We start from the raw sequence: 14,105 nt of genomic DNA, 5'->3' as shown, positions 1-14,105 counted from the left end.
AAGGCTATGCCTTCTTGTTTAGAGACACACCTTTTATTATTATTCAATCAAGATTATTATCTTTATCAACTCTTTCAATTCTCTTATTCTTAATCTTTGATTTCATCTTATTCGTATCTCTTTCGTCTCTTCGTATCACCTGCAATCTCCGTATTGCGTTCTTCTCAACAAGTTCGTAACAGGTTCTACATTAGTTGGTACCACAACCATCATTTCTAGATTCTTATCCAGAAACTGATCCATAATCGCTTCCGCAAAAACTCAAAACCCTAATATTCAATACCTTTACGTTTAGTTTCGTTCTAAGGTTCAATGGCAGATCAACCTCTTACCAAAGCTGACCTTGCTGAACTAGAAACAAATATCGTCACAAGATTAGAAAAATCTTTAACAGAGAAGTTAGAAAATATGTGACAGAGAAGTTAGTAAAAAAAATTGATTCTCATGAACACTACCTTATCAAGTTGCTAAAACACACAGGATTAGATGAAGAAGGCATTCCAGGATTAACTGATGATACTGAAGATGATAAAAAAGACGTAGGAACGAAAACATGATAAAAAGAAGAGGATGAGACAAAACAAGTTAAACGTAGCTCTTTTGTTACTAATAATTCTGTCCCAGAAGAAATTTCACAATTTCTTACGTTCACTAAACAATTTGAGAGTTTTCTTAATAGTCCTTATAAGAAGTCTACAACTGTGATTATCAACAGTGATGAGGATGAAGACAAAGCTAAGCTGAACTCCACAAAAGGTGGGAGGATGAACGAAGATTAAAATCTCCTTCTAACCCTTATGGGTCTTTACCAGAATTTAAACTGAAAGCTGATATACCAAACTTTCATGGTGGATTGCAAATAGAAGAATTGTTAGATTGGTTTTATGAAGTAGAGTCGTTTTTCAACTTCATGGATGTACCTGATTCTTCTAAAGTGAAATTGGTTGCATATAAACTAAAAGGTGGAGCTGCAGCTTGGTGGGATAAACTCTGTGACGATCGAATTAAGTATCATAAACCACCTATACGTACTTGGAAAAGAATGAAGGACTTATTAAGAGATAAATTTCTACCTAAAGATTTTATGCAGCAACTATTTATTAAACTACAAAACTGCAGACAAGGTGCTAGACTTGTTGAAGAGTATGTAGCTGAATTTTATAGATTGGTGGCACATAATCAGTTGAATGAGTCTGAAGAACAATTGGTAGCACGTTTTATTGAGGGTTTTAGTAGGCTTATACAACAAGGAATGACTCAGTCTGTCTATACAACGGTTGAAGCTATACAACAAGCAACCAAAATAGAGAGGCGTGTACTAACCACTTCCCGACTAGCATCACCAAGACAGACTCGTTAACAATATTACTCTAAAACTACAAAACCATACAATTCTTTTTATGGTAACCAAAGTGACAACGGATCTACAGAAATTGTTGATCCTCCAGAGAGAAGTTATAGTCGACCTGTTCAACAAAAATCAACTCCAAATTTTTCATTCAACCAAACACCTCTTCCTTCTGGCAGTGCACCATTAATGAATATTCCTGCTGCTAAATCACCTCAAGGTACAAATCAAAGAGATATTGCTCCAAATACTAGAGGTAAATATCAACAACAATTTTCTCCTATACCTAAAGCTGCTAATCCTTACGCAAAATTTAGGGGAGAGAAGTGTAACAAATGCAATCAATCTGGACATACTTCTAGTGACTGTCGTAAGTTTCATGCTTATATTAATGAAACTCAAGAAGAAACCCAAGAAGAAGATATCTTAGAAGATGAAGAACATCATTATTTGCATGCACATGAAGCTTATGATGCAGATTTTCTGGGTGTTTTACGTCCATTACTGATCACAGAGCCATGTCTCTCACAAAGACATAGTATTTTCAAGTCTCAATGCATTATAGAGGATAAACTTTGTAGTATGATCATCGACAGTGGAAGTACTAAAAATTATGTAGATGCACAGCTGGTTGAGAAGTTGGGTTTACCAGTAGCTTTTCATTCAAATCCATACTCTGTTGGATGGATAAACAGTTCTTCTACTCAAAAGATAACTCATTAGTTTTGGTTAAGTTTTCATTCCCTGGATATGAAGATTATGCTCTTTGTGACGTGATTAATATGAGTGCTGCCAATCTACTTTTGGGAAGGCCATGGAAGTATGATATTTGTGCTGTTCATTACTGCTATGAGAATACGTACACTTTTATTCATGATGGTTTTACTAAAGTATTATGGCCTTTACAATCTTCTACTTCAACAAGAGAACACTCTGAACCGGAGACAACTACCCTAGTTGCTTCCGTTACTCGATCTTTACAAAAAAATCATACTTTGAGTTCTCATGAGTCTACTAAGCCGATGGTGGAGATTCCTTCTAAGGTACAATACTTATTATCTTCTTTTGGTAGTTTATTTCCTGATGAATTACCTAATACCTTACCTCCATTAAGGGATTTGCAACATCGAATAGATTTTATTCCGGGAACTTCTCTTCCTAATCAAGCTCACTATAGGTTGAGTCCTAAAGAGCATGAGATTTTACAAGGACAAGTTGATGATCTGCTACAAAAAGGATTGATTAGATTAAGCAAAAGTCCTTGTGCTAGTCCAGCATTCTTAGTAGACAGGAAAGATGGTGGCCATCGTATGTGTATAGATTGCAGAGCATTAAACAGAATAACTATACCATATAGATTTCCCATACCAAGACTAGATGATATGATTGATATGCTTTCTGGTGCCAAAGTTTTTACAAAGCTTGATCTACGAAGTGGTTATCATCAAATACGCATTCGTGTAGGTGATGAATGGAAGACTGCATTTAAAACTCGTGAAGGATTATATGAATGACTTATAATGCCATTTGGTTTATCTAATGCTCCTAGCATGTTTATGCGTCTTATGAATCAAGTGTTGCAACTTTTTTGGGAAAATTTGTCATCGTATACTTTGATGATATTTTGATCTACAGTTGCAATGAGGAAGAACATCTTGAACACTTATCTCAGGTATTTTCTGCACTACAAGAGAATGTGTTATATGTGAACCTTAGAAAGTGCACTTTCCTTACAAATAAAGTAATATTTTTGGGATATGTGGTTTCAAGTACTGGTATTTCTGTTGATAATTCAAAGGTTAAAGCCATTGTTTATTGGCATACTCCTACTTCTATTCGTGAAGCGCGAAGCTTTCATGGCTTAACTTCTTTTTATAGGAGATTTGTCAAGAATTTCAGCACTATTGCAGCTGGTCTTACGGATTGTTTAAAGTGTGACACCTTTGTGTGGACTGAAAAAGCAGATAAGAACTTCAATTTACTCAAAGAAAAACTGTGTAGTGCTCCTGTTATTGCTATGCCGAATTTTGACAAACCATTTGAAATACATTGTGATGCTTCCATTATTGGTATATGAGTTGTACTCTCTCAAGAAGATCATCCAGTTGCTTATTACAGTGAGAAGAATTCTGATACAAGAAAGAAATGGTCTTAAGAACTGGAATTAATAGCACTTGTTTAGGCATTGAAGCAATGTCACCCTTATCTTATTCATAGTGAGTTCATAATGAATACTGATCATCAAGCTCTTAAATTTCTAAAAACATCAGCCAAAGTTAATATAATGCATGATAGGTGGTTGTCAACTATAAATCAATATACTTTCTCAATAAGACATAAGAGTGGAAAATTAAATCAAGTAGATGATGCCTTGTGTAGGAGAGCTCATCTTCTTGTCACTCTCAAACATGAGAGTTTGGCTTTTGATTTTCTAAAAGACCTCTATAGTGAAGACAAGGATTTTCAGAGTTTCTAGGAGAAGTGTAGTTCTTCAACAGAAGTTGTTAATGATTTCCTCATTCAAGATGGTTTTCTTTTTAAAGGAAATCGTTTATGTATTCCACAATGCTCTTTACGTCTTCATCTAATCATCATGGAATTGCATGCCAGTGATCTTGGCGGACATTTTGGACGTGATAAAACCATTTCTTTGGTTGAAGAACGTTATTTCTGGCCTTCATTGAAACGAGATGTTCAAAGGTACGTACAAAAGTGTATGGTTTGTCAACAATCTAAGGGAACTATTCAAAACACAGGATAGTATACTCCACTTCCAATTCCAGAGGATCCTTGGGTAGATATTAGCATGGATTTTGTGCTTGGTTTACCACGTACATATAAAGGAAATGATTCTATTATGGTAGTGGTGGATCGTTATTCAAAAATGGCTCACTTCATAGCTTGCAAGAAAACAACAGATGCTTCACATGTTGCTTACTTATTTTTCAAGGAAGTAGTACGTCTGCATGGAATTCCAAAACTATTACATCTGATAGAGACACTAAATTTTTGAGCTATTTCTGGAAATATTTATGGATGTGTTTGGGAACTAAACTTCAATATAGCACAACTGTTCATCCACAGACAAATGGGCAAACTGAGGTAGTCAATCGTTCTCTAGGTAATCTGATTCGATCTAAGATAATTGCAGGCAAAGAAAAACAATGGGATACTCTCCTTCCTCATATGGAGTTTGCTTTTAATACTTCAGTTAATTGATCTACAAGTAAGACACCTTTTGAAATTGTTTATTCAAAGGTCCCTGACCATATTTTAGATTTGGTGGTTCTTCCAAAGCTGCAACAGTCGAGTACAAGAGATGATACTATGCTTGATAAAGCTTCACAGATTCATCAAGAAGTGAAAGCTAAACTTGCAGAATCTAACAAAAAGTACAAAGAAGATGCAAATCAACATAGACGACTTAAGACTTTTGAAGAAGGCGAATTGGTTATGATTCATCTTATAAAAGAAAGATTTCCTACTGGTACTTATAACAAGACCAAGATGAAGAAATATGGACCATTCAAGATTTTGAAGAAAATCAGTGACAATGCATATGTTGTTGATCTTCTATCAAATTGGAACATCTCTAATATCTTCAATGTTCAAGAAATATTTACTTTTCATGGAGAGAATGAAGTTCTTTCTACTCACTAACTCGAGGACGAGTTTCTTTAAAGAAGGGGGGACTGATGTAGTACATCCTTTGTCCAAGACAGCATCAACTATGACTAGTTGATCCCTTTACGACTGAAGCAACCTTTACAAGTTGTTCTCGTTATTCTGAAGCAACTCTGACAAGTTGATTCCATTCTGTAATCAACTTTATTTAGTTTACTTGTTTTACAAGTCTTTTAGCTTTCCTAGTTTAGTTAGCTTTCCTTTTTCTTTTCTGTTTTACGGTTCTTGTAAACCTATTTAAAGGCTATGCCTTCTTGTTTAGAGACACACCTTTTATTATTATTCAATCAAGATTATTATCTTTATCAACTCTTTCAATTCTCTTATTCTTAATCGTTGATTTCATCTTATTCGTATCTCTTTCGTCTCTTCGTATCACCTGAAATCTCCGTATTGCGTTCTTCTCAACAAGTTCTTAACAGGTTCTACATTATTTTGACTATGATCAAATTTTAATAGTGGTAAATAAGCTTGTCGTTCACTCAGACTTGTTGAAATTGTTTTTAGGATTAATAAAGAAAAAACACTAAAAATATACAAATTATGTCACAAGATGAAGAGACACTGAGACGCGGGATTTCACTACTTTTCATATTGTTGTGGTTCAGTCATTAACTCTAGATAATATAGCTCAAACAAAAGAAGTTGTGACTCTAGTTCTTTGCCAAAAATAGATTTCGTAAAATATTATTTGTAAGTTATAAGCATGACGCATCTAAAGTAATTAAAACTAAGCATGTGGCATCTAACAAAATAACAAGTAATTAATAGAAATCATAAATCAATTAAATCTATGCAAAAAGTCAATAAAAGAATTAATTCATTTACCACAATCATGAAAAGTTGCTTCCTCCATTGTCCCAGTGATGGGGTTTAGCTTCTCATGGTGAAAACACTCTCAAAAGATTTTTTATTACTCAAAAAGTGCTTACAATGGTGAAAATGGAGAAAATAATCAAAGCAGCTAGTTTGCAACGCTATATGAGCGTTATAGACTTGTTGTACAGAACGGGCGCTGCGTACTGAAGATATACGTTACTGATGGACTGTTACAGACTTGAAATATACGACCCTAGAAAACGACTGTCCTTAACAGCTAATGTTCTTCATGTTCATCTTCTCTGCAGCAGCAGAAACTCCTCTCTATAACTCGTGATTTGATCACTCTGTTGCTCTCTGTTCTAACCCCTAACTCTCCATACTGGTTCTGATACTCGAAGCACCTATTTATACCCTTCACAGGGTCAAGAATATTGTGTAATAACTCCCGAAATCTTCATTTGCTCCCTGCCAGTTCACGAGAATATTTTCTTTCCTGTTTCTTCTCCTGCACGTGATAATCCTCAGCAGATACGCTCCAAACACGCTGTAAACCCATACACAATTGAGTCACGCTCATGCAGCAACAAATCTTCACGTATCTTCTATATTCAATCCACAGAAAACCCGAGAAAAATGCATGCCCCCTGTTTTCTCCAATTCCACGTAGCTTTCCCTATTTCTCAAAACTAACAACATTACCGGCCCTGTTACATCGTTACACCTCAGTACCAATCAATATCCGACCAAATATCCTCCCAAAATATCTTTGTGATCAATCCAGGAAATCTGAGTTTATCTTCTTTCTGTTTCGTCGAAGACGATTATCCAACCCAGTTTACTCGATCCAAGAAGACATCTCGACCCTGTTTAATCCTAGCAAGTCCAGCCCAACAATTTTCGGTGATTGAATCTCTCTTAAATACGTCCAATTCTCGAACAAAAATTTCATCCCGTGACTGCAACAAATTCCCGCCAAAAATGATTTCAAAAGGTAGGGGATGGAGTGCCCATATCCTGTTCGTGGTTGACCTTAGCCATGGGTGCTGAGAATGAATTTGGGCTATACATAGTCGTGGGTGCCCCTTAGCAAAAGTGAGGGTCCGTATAACAATTGTCCTCCGGGGTGCTCCGAGCAACTTTCCGAGCCGAATTTTCCAACAATATTTATTTCCCAAAAATACCTACAAACACACAAAACACCAAAATTAATACAGAATTGAGCACTAACAATACAGAACACTGAGGATAATTCAGACACAAAAATGTATCTATCAAATAACCCCAAACTTATTATTTGCTAATCCTCGAGAAAATTTATTCTAGAAAAATAAAACCGAGTTAATCTCGGGAGGGTTTACCAGAGGTGTACCCACAAAACCATGACTTCTAATTGGTCACAAGTATCCAAAGAGCTACGAGGACATACAAATTCTCAACCTATCTCCAAGTAACTAGAATTGCCAGAGAAATTAAAGGTGCCAGCTCTAAAGCTGACTAAAGAAAAGGGAAGACACATCCGCAACACTGCTAGATAAAGAGATATTCGCTACACAGCTAGATAAACATTATAAGATGCGTCCGCTGATTTACGGTTGGATAAGATTAGGAGAGAGATAAAGATGAGAGGGACATCTGCTACACAGCTGGACTAATTACGCGTGATGAGTTGAACCAGTGCTAGAAAGATCTTGTGCCAGATGGAAAGCGGACTAACAAAGCAACCAAAATGCATCTCTCTTCGACTCTCTCATAGTGCTCAGTAGAAACAACGTCTTCTTCGGCTTCAACTGTTGATGATAAACTCTCGAACCTCGTAGAACCTTGACAATTTAACTTTTCTCCTTAATTTCTTGATTGAAACTTGCCTTATAGATTTCTACTTCCCTATGGCCTTATTGAACAAAACGTAACGATGATTTTTTCATTTTTTTTATTTTTCATTTTTTTTAAAACAAAAATAACAAGACAAAAATTTAAATGGCCATGAGAGAAGGACTTTAGAACTTGGATCTTCACAACTTGTGATGTCTTGGTATCATGAACTTCAACAACTTATATCATTTGCTCTTGTAACTTTTTGTAACTAAGTTTTCAACTTTGATTTTTTGAATTATTATTTTCTATTGTTGCTTCTAAACCTTAAACGTCTTCAACTTTCTTCATAAATTTTGATGTCACTCCGCTTGTTGATGATGATAATTTTCTACTGAGAGAGAGTCGTAATCCAGTAACTAAGACTACATTGTGAGGTTGCTTTGTCTTTCTGGCATTTCCTTCTGACCTACTTTCTTTTCCATCATGGATGGTTATGTCCATCACGATTACCCTCTAAAAGGAACAAGTTCTCTCCTGAATTTCAAAGATCTCAATGTTTTTTTCTCTAATGTCTCAATAGGTTGTTATCTCTAGCATTCCATTTCTATCTTTTCGGTGAGAACCAGTATGTAAACTTAGCTAACCGGATACTATGTGACGCTGGAAGTTTCTCCCTTACCCCCAAACTTAAATCTAACATTGTCCTCAATATTTTAAAGATAAAATTAAAAACATGAACAAGGAGAAACTATTACCGCTTGAGGGAAAATAAATAAGGAAGAATATTACCGTGCCGCAAGAATATTGGGTTACCTCCCAAGAAGTGCTAAGTTTAAAGTCTTCAGCCAGACAATGGAAGAATTAGTCACCTCATAGAATCATATAGAAGTAGCCGGAATAATTGTGGGTCATCTGGATCAAAAAGTGCTACCCACAAGAAGAGGAAAGTGCAACAGACCCAGAAGAGACTGAACATACCCTTGCTTAAGACATACATCTAGTTGTGGTTCAGGTTCAGGCTCTATAAAAGGGTCTAAATAAGAAGTTTTCCTGGAATGGATTTCCTCAAAGGCATTCTGAAGATCAGGCTGAAGAGTCTGGAAGTACTCAAGTAAGAACTTAGAAGCGCATAAAAAAAGCTTGAATAACTGGGGATCCTCTAAGTCAATCAGATTTGACTCACACAGCTGACCACAATGAAAGAGGTGGTCTTCCTTAAGAAAATGTGTCGACCCTAATATCCTAAAGTAATTAGGTTTAGTCTCAAAACTTAATAACCGACACATCTGAAAATCATATGTTCCCACAATTGGTTGAAAAGTTTTTGGTGGGAAAACAAAGTCAATCTTGGTATCATAGCCTGGGTTAACCACATCAACCAGAGGATGGGTTTCTAACAACTAAGCTTCTCTATGGACATCATTAGGTTCGGGAAAATGTGTATGAAGATAATCTTGTAATATGGTTGAGGCACAGATGTCAAGTCCTACAGGAGGGAACTTCCTAAGAGTTAAAGCACACAGAGAATGATAATCACCCCCAAACTTAGAGTTTTTTGTGTCTCTAGAAAGACTAGTTACAACTTCCCTAATTTCTAGGTCATCAGATTCCCGAAAATGGTCAATTGATTCTTCTAAGTCTGGTTCATCCTCACTCATCTCTACGAGTTTTTGGTCTTCTAAGATTAGTGTTTCTAAATCGCTAGACTCTAAAACAATATTCTCAGTGTAAACTCTTTCCTCTAAACCATCATCACAATCATATAAAGGATTATCAGAGAAAGTTTCATATAAAGGCTCATTAACTAAGGTGTTAATCATGGTTACTTCCTTCGATTCACTGATAGGCACATCAAATAATGGATTATCCAACATACTGCAGGCTAAAGGATCATGAACTACATCGTCTAAAACGGTGGTATCTCTAGTCAAATCCTCATCCTTTTGAATAGGTGAATAATTATTAAAATTATTTGGATTTGTACTAGAAACAACACTATCATTATAAGGCTCAATCGGAGTAACAAATTCCTGATCACTATGCCTACATATTTCATGTTCTTCATCAATACTATCCTCATCATAATCATCACTATAATAACATGAAAATGATCGAACCTTATCAAAACAAGTAGTGTTACCAATTCTAACCTCGTCATCTTGATTATGTGAATAAAAACTATCCTTATTTTCGAGGGTGGTATTGGGAAAACTACACTGGAAATTAAGACTATCCTGAGCAAGTTTTTCCACAATCCTATTTGTACTCTCAGTAAATTGCTTGAGGGTCTCTTCTAGAGATATCTTAGTTGACCGCTCTACGAACTCTTCTGGGAGAAGAATATTATAAGTCTCTTTCATAAATAACTTCCGTGTTGACTCATTGAAACTCTTGAGAGACTCTTCTAGAGAAATAGAAGGATTGTTTTGCTCGTATGACCTGTGGGTATGTGGATAGTAATTGGGCTCACAATGGTATGGACCATAACCTTCAAAAGTTTCGCGTTCCCAATCACTATTCACACTATGGTCATAAAAAGGATAATGCCCAAGCTGCTCAGTCGGATACTCATTGTATTGGCTATTATAATACCAGTTCGACATCCTAACTGCAAGGGAATTCTAAACAAACACAAAGAAGGCTGACTCGACCACAACAAGCCTATTTTATCTAGAAAACAAAAAGCATAAAGGCTTCACTTAGATTGTTTTTAGACCAACTTCTAATCCTTCGAAATAGAATTCGTTACAATTTAAGCAAACCCCTTTGGAATCAATCCGAGTCAAAGTAATTTGAATAGAGGCGGGGGAAGCTGCATGGATCTTTGATACCCAAGGCCTCACCGCATTACAAGGCGGCGCAGTCACGCATTCAACTCATAGAAACCATCATGAACTTCGAAGTATGCTTAAAATAGTAACCAATATTTTTCGAATGACTTTCCTATTAAGCTCGTTACCCTATCGGTCTCGTTCTATTCAGTATTTTAAGCTTAGGTTCGTGTAGGTTACGTGTTCCTAAGGCGGGCAAGAAGGAAACGGTGATGAAATCCGAGTCCTTATCTTGATTTGGCCAGGCCTTGCCCTTTACTAGAAAATTAAATCCGATTTCAGGTCCTCAACATATATGCATACAAAATCATCCAGTAAACCCGCTGACGGGGGATTCGCGGGTGTTTAGAATTCTTATCTCCCGTTCCAGACGGGGGATGAACCGTTGAAGTCGACTCGGGCCACGACTCGTATGTCATGTACGAACCCGAGGGGCCGAGGCGATATCCTAATCGTCGTCCTTTCCTGTGCAGTTTATATTTGAAACTACCCTTCCGTAGGATTTAAAAAAATAAAGTCCCAAAGTTCAATGTCCGAAAATAAAAGAGTACAAAAATAAAAACCTTAATTGCAGTTTCTAAAAATAAAAATAAAATAGAATATCTATATACAAAAATTTTCTTCTTCACTCCTTTTGGATTCCTCATTTCTTTTCTTCTGTGGCTTCGTTTTTGTTTTCAGCACTTTCTCCCCTTTTCTTTAGCTCAGTTCCAAATCTGAAAACAAACAAGAAATACCAAAAGGCGTAAAAAGGAACAAAAACAAAAATAATAAAAATAAAAATAAACCTAAAAACAAATCTATGCACAAATTCGCGTCGGCGGCGCCAAAAATTGATCGAATTTTAATAGTGGTAAATAGGTTTGTCGTTCACTCAGACTTGTGTTTTTAGGATTAATAAAGGAAAAACACTAAAAATATACAAATTATGTCACAAGATGAAGAGACACTGAGACGCGGGATTTCACTACTTTTCATATTGTTGTGGTTCAGTCATTAACTCTAGATAATATGGCTCAAACAAAAGAAGTTGTGACTCTAGTTCTTTGCCAAAAATAGATTTCGTAAAATATTATTTGTAAGTTATAAGCATGACGCATCTAAATTAATTAAAATTAAGCATGCGGCATCTAACAAAATAACAAGTAATTAATAGAAATCATAAAGCAATTAAATCTATGCAAAAAGTCAATAAAAGAATTAATTCATTTACCACAATCATGAAAAGTTGCTTCCTCCATTGTCCCAGTGATGGGGTTTAGCTTCTCATGGTGAAAACACCCTCAAAAGATTTTTTATTACTCAAAAAGTGCTTACAATGGTGAAAATGGAGAAAATAATCAAAGCAGCTAGTTTGCAACGCTATATGAGCGTTACAGACTTGCTGTACAGAACGGGCGTTGCGAACTGAAGATATACGTTACTGATGGACTGTTACAGACTTGAAATATACGACCCTAGAAAACGACTGTCCTTAACAGCTAATGTTCTTCATGTTCATCTTCTCTGCAGCAGCAGAAACTCCTCTCTGCAACTCGTGATTTGATCACTCTGTTGCTCTCTGTTCTAACCCCTAACTCTCCATACTGGTTCTGATGCTCGAAGCACCTATTTATACCCTTCACAGGGTCAAGAATATTGTGTAATAACTCCCGAAATCTTCATTTGCTCCCTGCCAGTTCACGAGAATATTTTCTTTCCCGTTTCTTCTCCTGCACGTGATAATCCTCAGCAGATACGCTCCAAACACGCTGTAAACCCATACACAATTGAGTCACGCTCATGCAGCAACAAATCTTCACGTATCTTCTATATTCAATCCACAGAAAACCCGAGAAAAATGCATGCCCCCTGTTTTCTCCAATTCCACGTAGCTTTCCCTATTTCTCAAAACTAACAACATTACCGGCCCTGTTACATCGTTACACCTCAGTACCAATCAATATCCGACCAAATATCCTCCCAAAATATCTTTGTGATCAATCCAGGAAATCCGAGTTTATCTTCTTTCTGTTTCGTCGAAGACGATTGTCCAACCCAGTTTACTCGATCCAAGAAGACATCTCGACCCTGTTTAATCCTAGCAAGTCCATCCCAACGATTTTCGGTGATTGAATCTCTCTTAAATACGTCCAATTCTCGAACAGAAATTTCATCCCCTGCAACAAATTCCCGCCAAAAATGATTTCAAAAGGTAGGGGATGGAGTGCCCATATCCTGTTCGTGGTTGACCTTAGCCATGGGTGCTGAGAATGAATTTGGGCTATACATAGTCGTGGGTGCCCCTTAGCAAAAGTGAGGGTCCGTATAACAATTGTCTTCCGGGGTGCTCCGAGCAACTTTCCGAGCCGAATTTTCCAACAATATTTATTTTCCAAAAATACCTACAAACACACAAAACACCAAAATTAATACAGAATTGAGCACTAACAATACAGAACACTGAGGACAATTCAGACACAAAAAATGTGTCTATCGGACTATGAATTAATACCTTGCTGCATATTGTCACGACAAAAGTACTTAAGCATATCATAATTAATATTCTATTTTTGTTTCTATTAATATTAACATTAAAAGCAGATCTTAGTCTAATGCTAAGAATAAACAGAAACATCATCACATCAAAACCATACCCATAGTGACAACAGAACCACTGAACACATAATCAACATAAACAGAAGTACTGAACAAACCTTATGGCAAGAGCAATTTTCGATGGTATCATCGAAAGCAAAGCACTGAGACAGCCATGAGCCTGTTCACCCACAAATACAATAGTTCAGGTTAATTGCATTGATCATGTAGTGAAAAGTAACAACCCTACAACATCAAAATACAAATCAAACACTTTTGAGCAACTTTTACATGTGAAACTGTGGTATGCTTTACAACAACAACCCTACAACATCAAAACCCAAATCAAATAGGGTTACAATAAAAATCAAATAATAAAAATTAAAAACCGTAGCTTCATACAATAAAAAAAACCCACAGAGATTGATTCAACTATTATAGGGTTGTTTGATCCAACAGAAATCGCTTCTACAAATTCAAAGAAACAACGATGAATCAAAACGAACCCATTATGGGAGGGCCATCACTCGATTAAAACATGAATTCGGATTACAACCTACGGATCAAAACATAATTATAGAGAAAAACCGTGAGAAAAACAGAAGAAAAGAGAAAAGGAAGATTAGAGACAGAAAGTATTAACGCTAGGGTTTCTTCGTAAGAATGAAAATAAGTAGAGCTAAAAGAAAAGAGCGAGAGCTAGAGAGGTGGTAAAAAAGAAGAAGAAAAAAATGAAAAATAACCATCGGGGTGGGGTCGAAAATACCCAAGATTGGTGGTGTGAAAAAACAAATGATTCCTATTGGCCCAAATATCATAAGTGGGGCCAGAAGCTCTAGGAAGAGAGCTTGATTCAGCTTTTAACCACAACAGAGAAAAATCACCTGAAATCATATTATTAATTAATTAATTGGGTGGACGGATAATTCATTCTTAGTATAAGAATACGGAGCCGACTACGGGTACTAGTAAGTGCCTGGTATTATGAAATGTACTTATTACCCACCTACAAGCAAGGTGTTAAAATT

The 14,105-nt window shown here is 36.3% G+C and overlaps 1 pseudogene; it reads left to right on the top strand.

Moving 5' to 3' along the window:
• The first annotated feature begins 2,988 nt into the window (after positions 1-2,988).
• LOC113315720 overlaps positions 2,989-14,105 on the top strand; it is a 30,635-nt pseudogene continuing 19,518 nt past the window's right edge.

Source organism: Papaver somniferum, chromosome 10, assembly GCF_003573695.1.
Source record: "Papaver somniferum cultivar HN1 chromosome 10, ASM357369v1, whole genome shotgun sequence".
Taxonomy (NCBI): Eukaryota; Viridiplantae; Streptophyta; class Magnoliopsida; order Ranunculales; family Papaveraceae; genus Papaver; species Papaver somniferum.
This window is presented reverse-complemented; position numbering and strand designations above follow the sequence as displayed.